Below are 12,327 nucleotides of genomic sequence, written 5' to 3'. Positions count from 1 at the left end.
AGCTGTCTCTTCCCAAACTCATCCAGGTGAGCGTCGCTTGTGGCAGCTTGTAAGAGAGTTTGACCTGGAGACGGAGGTGCCAGGCGCACTGGAGCAACTGCAGAGAAGAAAGCCAGCTGGGGCGAAACACAAGCACTTGACGTCACCGCAGCTTCTGGCAAAAACGGGTATCTGCGTTTCCTGTTGGACTTGAACCAGTAACAGTTCTCAGAAACGTCAAACTGTAGACCAACTAAACAAATGTAGTTAAGTCCAACCACAGCAGGGAAAGCCAGACTGCCAGTGGGCATGATGACGCAGGGTAAGGTTATTGTTTGGGTTTGTAAGATTAGAGTCAAATCACTCCATCCTAACGGTTGTCGTCCTTCTCCATCCGCCAGGTACAGAGGTCCTCTGGTCCAGGGTTTCAGCACACCGCGCTGGCCTTTTACTCCGGTCCACACATCTTCGTTAACCAGCGTATATGAAGATCCAGTGTCCAGGATGGCGATTCCCTTCCATGGGCCGATGTCCAATGGTACCAGCAACTGGCAGGGAAGTGGACATGACAGCGGGTTAAAGGGGCTCGTTGCTTCTGGGTATCCCGTTTGAGTGAGGGACCCCAGGGTAGCGTGGCCTTCTTGAGGATGAGAAGGTCTGGTAGCTGGGTGAGGTGGTCTGGGAGAAGAGGCGCTATTTCCTCGATTGGAATTCCACTGCGGACAGGAAGCGGGTGCATGATTTCCCTTGCAGCGCCAACAGAACGCTGGAGGTGGCCGGTGATGCGCAGGCTGGTTAGGACGACCAGGGTTTTCCCTGTTAGGAAGTGGAGCAGCGGACTCAGGTGGACCAGACTTAGAGGATTTCTTTAGCAGGCTTTTCCTCTGCTCGTACTGCAGCTGATTATCCCTGTCCCGTTCCAATTGCTGGCCGAGGCGCACAAGTCCCTCGACGGTGGTAACTCTGCTACTTCTCAGCTGACTGGCCAGTTGAGGGTTTATATTTTTCAAGGTCAATTTTATGATTTCCTCTTCTTCAATATTTGGTTTCCATCGTTTGCATAATGACTGGTACATATAGGCAAAATCTCTGATGCTTTCCCCTTCACCTTGCACTCGGTTGCGCACCCTTTCGGCCAGTTCGTCCTCGTAATCCTCCGACAGGAAGGCGGCACGGAACTGTTCATGAAATTCCTTCCAAGTATTGACTTTATGGCGTGCTACATCCCACCAATCTCTTGCAGTACCATGCAAAACGTTACGCAGGGTAGCGATGAGCTCCTCATCAGAAAGCGGATTGAGAGCCAGGAAATCCTCGCACCTTTCCAAATATTGAAGTGGGTCCGGTGTATCATCCACTTTTCCAAATGTGGGAAACAGAAGCTTTACAGGGCTCACTTTTCCAATGAATCTGCTTTTGATTTCATCATGTATGGTGGATCCTCCAGGCGATCCAAAATGAACTTCTTGCGGGTCGGGATGTGCAGTCGAGTGCAATCTATGTCGGTGTGAGATGAGCAGTGGTGGTGCTTGGGTCTGAACGCTTGCATGCCCAAAAGTGGTAGCCATTTTTACTGTGCTCACCTCCTCTGACAGGGTTTTCATTGTTTCCTTACAAGAGGAGAGCTCCCCCTGCAGGTGAGTTATGGCCTCTGCTACTGGGGTGAATGTAGAGTGAAGATCTTTAAGCAGTTCAGTGTGATGATGCTTCAATCTCCATCCAAGTGCTGCGTTAAATTGTGTTCTCATATATTCAAACTGGTGCTCCATGTATTTGGAAACTTTATTTTGTTGCTCATGTAGCTGAACAGTCAGTGATTCTGTTACTTTGTCAGTGTGAGAGGTGATTTGTTTTGTCATTTGTTTCAGGTTTTCCTTGAGCTCCTGTTGGTGGCGACGTTCATCCTCTGCCAGGGTTGTCAGCTGCTGCTGAATCCCAACCCTAGAGGCTTGGTCCAGAGGAGGGGAAATGACAGGCTGAGGTTCCTCTCTCCCTGCATCTGCGTGTGCCATATTTTGAGGAATGAGGAGAGTTGCGAGGTCAGGATGTATGGTGAGATCCAGGTCCATATCCAGTAATGAATGTGAAGTGAGAGGCAACTCCTGTGCAGCTTTGATCTCCACTGATTCCTCCATTTCTGACAAGATTTGATAATGAGTGGCCATTTTGTTTTGTTTTTCCTCCTTTGTCTCCAAAATAAATTTTCCCACAATTGCCACAGTTGCTTTTGTTTCTTTGTTTTTGGTTTGGTCGATCCTTTAAGCACAAGGTTCCGGTTTGATTTTTTTATTTTTTATTGTCCCATCTGGGGTGCCATTTTTTATGTAACGGTTTCAGTGTGAGGGTGCGTTTAGGTTTATGGTCGGGGTGCCAACCAGGTCTCTCTCCTGGTACGTAAGATTTTTTATATTATTTTGTTTTTGACCTAACACACTTTATACCACACACATATATCCAAAACCCCACAAAAGCAATACACACACAGTGTACAGCTCAATTAATCAACCAAAAAACCAGCACTTGATCAACATAAACAACAAAAACAATCTTTGCAATGCAGCAATCCAATAATCAAGTCCAACGCAAAATCAGTTCAATAATCAATGTTCAGTCTTTTATTTTGAAAGGGGAAAAAAGGAAGAAGAAAAAAAACTCTTCAAAGAAAAAAACCCTTTCTGGAAACAACACAAAACCACAGGCCGAGTATAAGGAGGGAAAAAAAACCCTGTTAACGCAGGAGGGAAAAAAACGACTCGGTACCTGGGAGGACAGTCAGTCTAGTCGGGTCTGTCTGTCTGTCTGTCCGTCGGGGTGAAGCCTCCGCGCCGGGAGGAGGGTTCCAGGCGGCGGGCTGCCGGTGTTGACGGTGGAGGAAGGAATCCGCTCAGGCCGCGGTGGTGAGGATTAACACTCACGTTAACGGGAGGAGATCCAGAGATCCGGAAGACGGGATGTCGGTGTTAACGGCGGAGAAGGGCTCCATGCAGGTAATGCGGCGAGGATTAACGGCTCACTTTCTTTCTACCGAGCATAGGAGCTCCGACGCAACCGACCCACTCTCTGTCATCCAACCCGCACAGTGGCAGAGGCGGAGATTTAAAAGACCGGCGCCATTAGTGTCGGGACGAATCGGCGCCGCACAACGCACAGAGGGCGGACATGAGGGCGTGGACAGCCGGCTGTCACAATACTGCTTTGCTTGTATTGCTACCGTTGCTGACTATTTTATCCTGTAAAGCACTTTGGCTGGCCTCCGGCCTTTAATTGTGCTTTATAAATAAAGTTGACATTGACATTGACATAGCTTCAGTTTTCTCTGAAATACAGTGATTCCATTCATTTTTATCATTATGAAATTAAATTAAACATTTCATTTTGTAGTAGGCCTATTTTATGTTTTTTATTTACTACTTTTATTTTAGAAATCAGTAGGCTACTTATACGTTCTTAGTAAAACAAAGGGTTGGATTTTACCACAATGATGTAAAGGTGAAAGTTGATGACAGCACAGTTCCGGGCCGAGATCGCACGCGATCCTTCACCCCAAGGGCCCAATCTTGTGCCCCGCCCCGCCCCGCCCCGCCCCGCCCCGCCCCCCGGCCCAGCCCGGCCTGGCCTGGCCGTGACTTGTTCCGCTGCTGCTGTTGTTAGGTGAAGTGTGACTTCACTGTCAGGGATGCGGAAATGTTGTCGACAGGTGCTTGCCTGTTCTCGCCCCCAGCGTCACAGAGAGAAAGATGTTTTATCACGGATGATGTCCAGCAGGCAGCAGTCGTTCTAGACTGCTACTGGTGTGAGGAGTCTGACTGTAAACTGATCTCTGCTTCAGACCACAGGACCAAACACCTGCATCATGTAGCGGGATTTTAAACTTTAACATGTTTCGAAAACCTTCAAAGTGAAACAGACTGTCAAAAGGAGAAGATACCAGGTGAGTTTAATTTTTACACCAGTGAACTGAACCAGGAAGAAGGAAGAAGCTTGTAGGCTAAACAAGACGAACAAGGGCCCGCATTGAATGAGTTTGAATAATTGCTTAACCTTTCATAAGTTTGTTTTTAAAAACTTTATAACAAATGTGTTTGTCATGTTACTGTCGAAGTCTTACCTTTGGTAGGCAAACCGTGTTTACTGGTGCTGGTAGGTTATAATGGTCACTCCACCCCATCGTTCTAGTAGTCCAGTAGCCTAATTTTAAGCCAAAAACATTGAACAAATTGTAACAGAAGCAAACTCAACTGATTTTGTATCCTCAACATGTCCTGAGTGAGGGGGGGGGAAAGCCCCGGAGAATCCCATTAGGGGGAAGTTTCGAAAAAGACTTCTCACGTGAATAAGGTAAAATGTTTAACCTTTAGATATCTCCATGAAAATTACTGAGTTGGTTACTTACATTAAGACAAACAAAAAATGTATTACAAGTTTTTTGAAATTTTTTGTTAACATGAGCAGATTTGCATAAATTCCACAGTTTTGACGGCGGCTATACAGTAGGTGCTGTGGTGGTACCAGCATGAAAATTGGAATGAGTTGACTCCATTGGTCAACCGACAAGAAACCATTTTAAATTTCAAAATGACTGCAATTTTTCAAGATAGCCACATCCTTAGTAGAGTATGACATGCTCCGCCTGCTATCTTAAGGAGAAGGACACTTAGCCTATCTTTTGGTGGTTGTTTTGATCTAACAGTTCTTTTTTAAAAAACTTGGCATTTTCACCTTTAATGATAGATAGAGAGATATTTGTGAAAGGGGGATAGAGAGATGGAAGGACTTGCAGCAAAGGACGTGGACTGGATTTGAATCTGTCGCTGCGGGATGCACTTGTTTTGTTTTGAAAGTAAACTCTGTGACTTGGTCCGAAATTTCAAGACAATACACAGGCCCTTTTATGAACCTCTGTCAACTCATTCCAATTTTCATGCTGGTAGGCCTACCACCACAGCACCTTTATATATAGCCTACATGTGCCGTCAAAACGGTGGAATTTATGCAAATCTGCTCATGTTAACAAATAATTTCAAAATGTAAGTAATCAACTCAGTAATTTTCATGGAGATAACTAAAGGTTAAAAAATGTTCCCTATTCACATGAGAAAAATAATTAATAGGCATTAATTAATCTGTTGCAATTTGTTCAACCTTTTTTCATAAAATGACTGGACTAATAGGGAGAATGCCTTTGTCCACTGTCCTTGCTGGGATTCACTGATTGACTTTCTCATCACTTCTGTCACCACCATCCTCTTTCGTTTACTTACTGAAGCTCTGGACCACAGCTTCTAAGGCCCAGCCCAGCCCACACCTTCCTTGCTGGGTTTCCCGACCAGCTCTTGGTGCTTCAGACTTCAGATAGCATTGTAAATAATGATATATGTATATATAATAATAATAATAATAATAATAATAATAATAATAATAATAATAATAATAATAATAATAATAATAATAATAATATGCATAACAATGTGTAACCATTTGTAATCCAAGTAACACTTGCTTTGCTTTGGGAAGTGTTCAACCAGGTTCAATGTAACATGTGTGCTGCATCCTTTGGATTTTCCAGGTACAAACAATGGCGACTAAGACGCTGCTTGTTGAAACACTGAATAAACTGAGTCCTGAGGAACTTGATGAATTCAAGTCACTCATTAAACTGGAGAAAAGTTTCCCACTCAGCTCAAAGATTCAAGTGAAAGTGGCAAACACACAGGAATTAGTGGATCTGATGGTGGAGACGTACAGACAAGAGAGTGAGGAGGTGACCAGAAAGATTTTAAACAAGATGAAAACAACTGATCAACTGCAGAGGAGGCCAAAGCAGCTCAGCTCAGGAACCAAAGGTGAGGCGGAGGAGACACAAGTTTATATTTTGTTCTGGTATAACAGTAGAATACAGTATTGAAGTAGTTCTGCAAGGTTTCACTATCAATTTGAGATGCTATTGTAAATGTGCATGAAGCCTGCCTAAACGATGTCTATATTTAATTTTCCTATCAGACAAACACCATGCAGATGAAGATCGGCCTGCACTGATGAAGAGAGTGAGTGTTACCTTTTGTGTGAATGAAATGCAGGAATTACACATGACAGTCAGAGGAGTCGAAGTAAGGGTGCAACTAAACAGAGCAAAAGTCATTTTAAAAGTACAAAGGAGGGAACAGGCGCCTCTGTATCGAATCCCAACTCAGGTGGCGCTTTGCTGCATGTTTATTAGATTGTTTATTAAGGATCCCCATTAGCTGGTACCGTAGTAACCTGTTCGTCTTCCTGGGGTCAACAAGGAGCAACACAAAAAATATATGATAATATTAGTGATTATGTCTTTTGATTTATGGTTGTCAGAGGTACTCATGCTTTCTGTGAGATACTTTGGTAACCCTTTAATTTACAGGCCGTTAATTACGTGATAATGTCAAGAAATAACTACTAATTGTGTCATAGGGCCCTAGTTTCCTGGCGCAGCGCAGGTGGCGCAAGGTAATGCAGCTGGTCTAATGCAAGTTTCGACCAGCGCAGCCTAGCGCAAAGTCAGATTGGAAGATTGGCAGATCGCGCTGCGCTGAGATAGGCGTGGCCGCGCAGCAGGGGGAGGCGTCACAGATTCAGCTTGGTGCAGTGGAAGTTTTGTGCGAAAATGTCCCGCCGAGGTTGCGCTGAAAGCTCGCCACCTCAAACCAGGTCTACTCTCAGCGCAGGGCGAAGCGCAGCAGGTGCAGTGGAAGTTTGACTGACTGACCTGCAGTGCACACACATCACCAAGACCTCACAGGCAGATCTCCACAGTTCCAGACACATTTCAATGCAATAAATATCCACAATAACCACTATTTAATGCAACTAATGGAATCAACAGTGAATTTATATCTATATAGATTGTCCCGTCACATCTGACGTCAGATCAAAGCAGAGATCAAAGGCTGTCGGCGCGTAAAGGAAACTCCACCTGAATTAACACAGCAGGGACGAACTGGCACTGAAAAGCAGCTGTGGATGTCCCAAGCAGGACTGAGGGTGGATGACTGCATGTCGCTGCCGTGTTGAGATACGCACTCTGCCCTTGTGATGATCGCTTTATTTATTTATTTACTTATTAATTCATTAGCGCGAGCGACCGCATCACGCAGCCGTAATGAAAAACAAAACACAAATCTTCATCTCTCTTAGTCCACCACAACAGCCTTGGTATCAGATAGTCAGTATATAGCCTACTACAGTATACTCAGCATCTCTATCACAGAAAAAAAAGAGAAAAAAAGAGACGGACAGAGAGAGAGAGAGAGAGGAGGACAGAGAGAGAGAGAGAGAGAGAGAGAGAGAGCGCGTCCTTTACGCTGATTTCATGGTGTTTGTTTATGTTGTGATTAGTGTAGGCTACACCTCTCATCTTGCTTACACAGGGTTTGAATAAATGTGAGTTTCTTTATTAGTTTATTAGTTGTTGTTTCTTACACTGAGCACCGGTTCTCAGTGTATCAGATCAATCCTGGTTAAGTATATTAGTAAACTCATTATTGGTCACTCTGAGCTCGGACCTCCGGACCAAAACAGCTGTTTCCTCCTGCGAGGTTCGGCCTCTGGCGTCGCTGTTTCCTCCGTCCATGTCCAAGTATAAAATGACAAACTTGCAGCGCGCATCACCCGCCTCGCAGTTAAAGGTGAGGAGAGGAGCTCATTTGATTGGTGAAGATCTGACTCGGCTGTGTCAAACCCACTCCACGCCTTTCTCTCCTCCTCCTGTCTCCCACCCGCCCTCTCTCCTCCCTCTTTGCCATTTGCGCCGGTGGGAGGGACGAGGGGAGGGCTTGCGCTAGTCTAAGTCTGACTGCGCGGCCCACCAATCTTGCGAAATGGACCTGGGCCACACCCCGTTGACGTGGCGAAGCTGCGCTGAGGTTAGACTTCGCCCGGTCCACAAGACTAGGGCCCATAATGTCTAGAAATGGCCTAAATAACACTCAATTTCATAGAAATGTTGAGAAATGTAGCAAAGAAATAACAATTGATTGTGTATACATTTCCCAGAAATATCGGTCAATTCCAAGGACTTGGTGGAGAAAAATTCTGACCTTTCCCAAAACCTTCAAAGCATGTGTAATCTTTTATCTTTATGTAAAACACGACATTGCTATGAAACTGATTTCTTGACTATTTCTTGACATTACTGCACAATTAATTGTTATTTCTTGGCTATTTCCTGACATTATCACATAATCAACGGCCTGTAAATTAGAGGGTTACCGATACTTTTTAAAAAAAGAAATTATTAAAATGATTACCAATGTCATTTGGCTTAGTGAGAGCAAAACCGTTTGATTCAACAAAGGGGGGGGCAAACATTAGTTTTTTGCGATATTTAGCAGTATTTGATATTTTTTATAGAAATGCCTATTTTTCATTTTGTTTAAAGCAGAAGTAAGCGATCCGGTCGTTTTGGGTAATGCTGCGTTCCAGGTAGGCTTTTGAAACCGTAAATTACAGCTTCAAGTCACAACTTACGACTTTGTAGCGTTCCAGGCAACCCACTCGTGTTTTTCCGACCTGTTTTACCTGTGAAAGTCACTATAACGGCCACTCGTAACTTCCGACCCGTGAACTCGTACCGGATCGAACTGGTACGACTTCACGGGTCGGAAAAACACGAGTTACAAGTTGCCTTGAACGCACCATAACAGTCCTCGTCCCTACGTCACCACATTCACGCGCATCCCTTGGCTGTACACACAGCCCTGCATGCCGTTCTCTCTCCTCATTGGATAAAAATTGTAGGATACCAGAAAAGTTTTCTCCTCGGTTCAGAGCAGAGCAGAGTGACTGACAGACCCGTGTTTCGGTCCAAACACTCTATGTAAGTGATTGCTGTCGGAAGATATAACTATTTAAGACTTATATTAACACAAATATATCACTTACTTCCGCTTTAATTTTGTGACTTGATTACGCAAAGAGCAATAGCTTACTTGCGTCTATCTTTAATTAATCCAGATCTTAGGGCAACCTTTTTAGCAGCGTCTCTCTCACTGAAGTGTTATCAAGCAGCTAGTAAGCTAAATCCGGTACAAGGCATCTCGTCTCATCTCGAGATTAATGTTATTTTGTACATTGTCCCTGATACAAATAAACTTATTAAACTAAAAACTAAACTAAGCCAAGGGGGGCTCTTTTAGCTTGACTGTAAACTTTTTTAAAGGAGCGTTGTCTACAGTGTATCTACAGTCTATCTGGACATAAATAAACTAAGTGCAGTCTCAGGGTCATCCTCACTATATATATCAGTCCACTAATAAACCAGAAAAAAAGAAGTGTAACTATGTAAAGGGTGGGCTAAAATTATTAAATTTGGAAGCTCTATGTCAGGTCTTTTTTGTTAAAAAATTGTATGTTAAGAAAGATTGGTTTTCTGTGAGGCTACTGGAAAGAAATCATCCTCTGTTGAAAAATAGGTTTTTCCTTTTTTACAAACTCAGTGTAGTCATATGGGTCAAATAGATATCATACTTGAAAACACATCACTGTTTCTAAAGGAGGCAATTCAGAGTTGGCTACTGTATGTTTCCAGTTCCACCCCCCAGAAACCAGAGAAGAAATGATATGGTCCCATGGTGACCTTAGGCCTACTTCCTGCTTCCTGCTTCCTCTATAGCGATTATGGCAATGGGCCAATTTTGCCAAAATGTTGAACTATCATCTAGACAAACCCACAATTGTCACTGAAATAACTTGAAACTGACAAAAGTAATAGTAAATTAAAAAAAAAAAAAAAAAAATTAACTAACGAAAATCAGATACTGCTTTTGAATTTTGGTGCAACAGAATTTGTTACGGTCCTTTGGCTTCAAAAGGAATAGGCTGGAGCTCAACTGGTGCGCAATCTTTTATTTATCTTCGAGCTTCAGAGATTCAAGGAAGTCCTGCAGTGGATTCCCTCCCCATTGGGAACTTCAGTCAGCTCATGGATGTTGAGCAGCAGAGGCAACAGGGCAGATGTAGTGGATGTGATAATGGAGACCTACGGCCAACAGTCTGTGGAGGCGACCAAGGAGGTTTTCATGGAGATAAACAGGACTGATCTGGTTCAGGACTGATCATTATCACATAATCAACGGCCTGTAAATTAGAGGGTTACCGATACTTTTTAAAAAAAGAAATTATTAAAATGATTACCAATGTCATTTGGCTTAGTGAGAGCAAAACCGTTTGATTCAACAAAGGGGGGGGCAAACATTAGTTTTGCGATATTTAGCAGTATTTGATATTTTTTATAGAAATGCCTATTTTTCATTTTGTTTAAAGCAGAAGTAAGCGATCCGGTCGTTTTGGGTAATGCTGCGTTCCAGGTAGGCTTTTGAAACCGTAAATTACAGCTTCAAGTCACAACTTACGACTTTGTAGCGTTCCAGGCAGCCCACTCGTGTTTTTCCGACCTGTTTTACCTGTGAAAGTCACTATAACGGCCACTCGTAACTTCCGACCCGTGAACTCGTACCGGATCGAACTGGTACGACTTCACGGGTCGGAAAAACACGAGTTACAAGTTGCCTTGAACGCACCATAACAGTCCTCGTCCCTACGTCACCACATTCACGCGCATCCCTTGGCTGTACACACAGCCCTGCATGCCGTTCTCTCTCCTCATTGGATAAAAATTGTAGGATACCAGAAAAGTTTTCTCCTCGGTTCAGAGCAGAGCAGAGTGACTGACAGACCCGTGTTTCGGTCCAAACACTCTATGTAAGTGATTGCTGTCGGAAGATATAACTATTTAAGACTTATATTAACACAAATATATCACTTACTTCCGCTTTAATTTTGTGACTTGATTACGCAAAGAGCAATAGCTTACTTGCGTCTATCTTTAATTAATCCAGATCTTAGGGCAACCTTTTTAGCAGCATCTCTCTCACTGAAGTGTTATCAAGCAGCTAGTAAGCTAAATCCGGTACAAGGCATCTCGTCTCATCTCGAGATTAATGTTATTTTGTACATTGTCCCTGATACAAATAAACTTATTAAACTAAAAACTAAACTAAGCCAAGGGGGGCTCTTTTAGCTTGACTGTAAACTTTTTTAAAGGAGCGTTGTCTACAGTGTATCTACAGTCTATCTGGACATAAATAAACTAAGTGCAGCCTCAGGGTCATCCTCACTATATATATCAGTCCACTAATAAACCAGAAAAAAAGAAGTGTAACTATGTAAAGGGTGGGCTAAAATTATTAAATTTGGAAGCTCTATGTCAGGTCTTTTTTGTTAAAAAATTGTATGTTAAGAAAGATTGGTTTTCTGTGAGGCTACTGGAAAGAAATCATCCTCTGTTGAAAAATAGGTTTTTCCTTTTTTACAAACTCAGTGTAGTCATATGGGTCAAATAGATATCATACTTGAAAACACATCACTGTTTCTAAAGGAGGCAATTCAGAGTTGGCTATGTTTCCAGTTCCACCCCCCAGAAACCAGAGAAGAAATGATATGGTCCCATGGTGACCTTAGGCCTACTTCCTGCTTCCTGCTTCCTCTATAGCGATTATGGCAATGGGCCAATTTTGCCAAAATGTTGAACTATCATCTAGACAAACCCACAATTGTCACTGAAATAACTTGAAACTGACAAAAGTAATAGTAAATTAAAAAAAAAAAAAAAAAAAAATTAACTAACGAAAATCAGATACTGCTTTTGAATTTTGGTGCAACAGAATTTGTTACGGTCCTTTGGCTTCAAAAGGAATAGGCTGGAGCTCAACTGGTGCGCAATCTTTTATTTATCTTCGAGCTTCAGAGATTCAAGGAAGTCCTGCAGTGGATTCCCTCCCCATTGGGAACTTCAGTCAGCTCATGGATGTTGAGCAGCAGAGGCAACAGGGCAGATGTAGTGGATGTGATAATGGAGACCTACGGCCAACAGTCTGTGGAGGCGACCAAGGAGGTTTTCATGGAGATAAACAGGACTGATCTGGTTCAGGACTGATCATTATCACATAATCAACGGCCTGTAAATTAGAGGGTTACCGATACTTTTTAAAAAAAGAAATTATTAAAATGATTACCAATGTCATTTGGCTTAGTGAGAGCAAAACCGTTTGATTCAACAAAGGGGGGGGCAAACATTAGTTTTGCGATATTTAGCAGTATTTGATATTTTTTATAGAAATGCCTATTTTTCATTTTGTTTAAAGCAGAAGTAAGCGATCCGGTCGTTTTGGGTAATGCTGCGTTCCAGGTAGGCTTTTGAAACCGTAAATTACAGCTTCAAGTCACAACTTACGACTTTGTAGCGTTCCAGGCAGCCCACTCGTGTTTTTCCGACCTGTTTTACCTGTGAAAGTCACTATAACGGCCACTCGTAACTTC

Source organism: Trachurus trachurus, assembly GCF_905171665.1.
Source record: "Trachurus trachurus genome assembly, chromosome: 16".
NCBI lineage: Eukaryota > Metazoa > Chordata > Actinopteri > Carangiformes > Carangidae > Trachurus > Trachurus trachurus.
The sequence above is the reverse complement of the archived record's forward strand: the minus strand, read 5'-3'. Positions refer to the sequence as shown.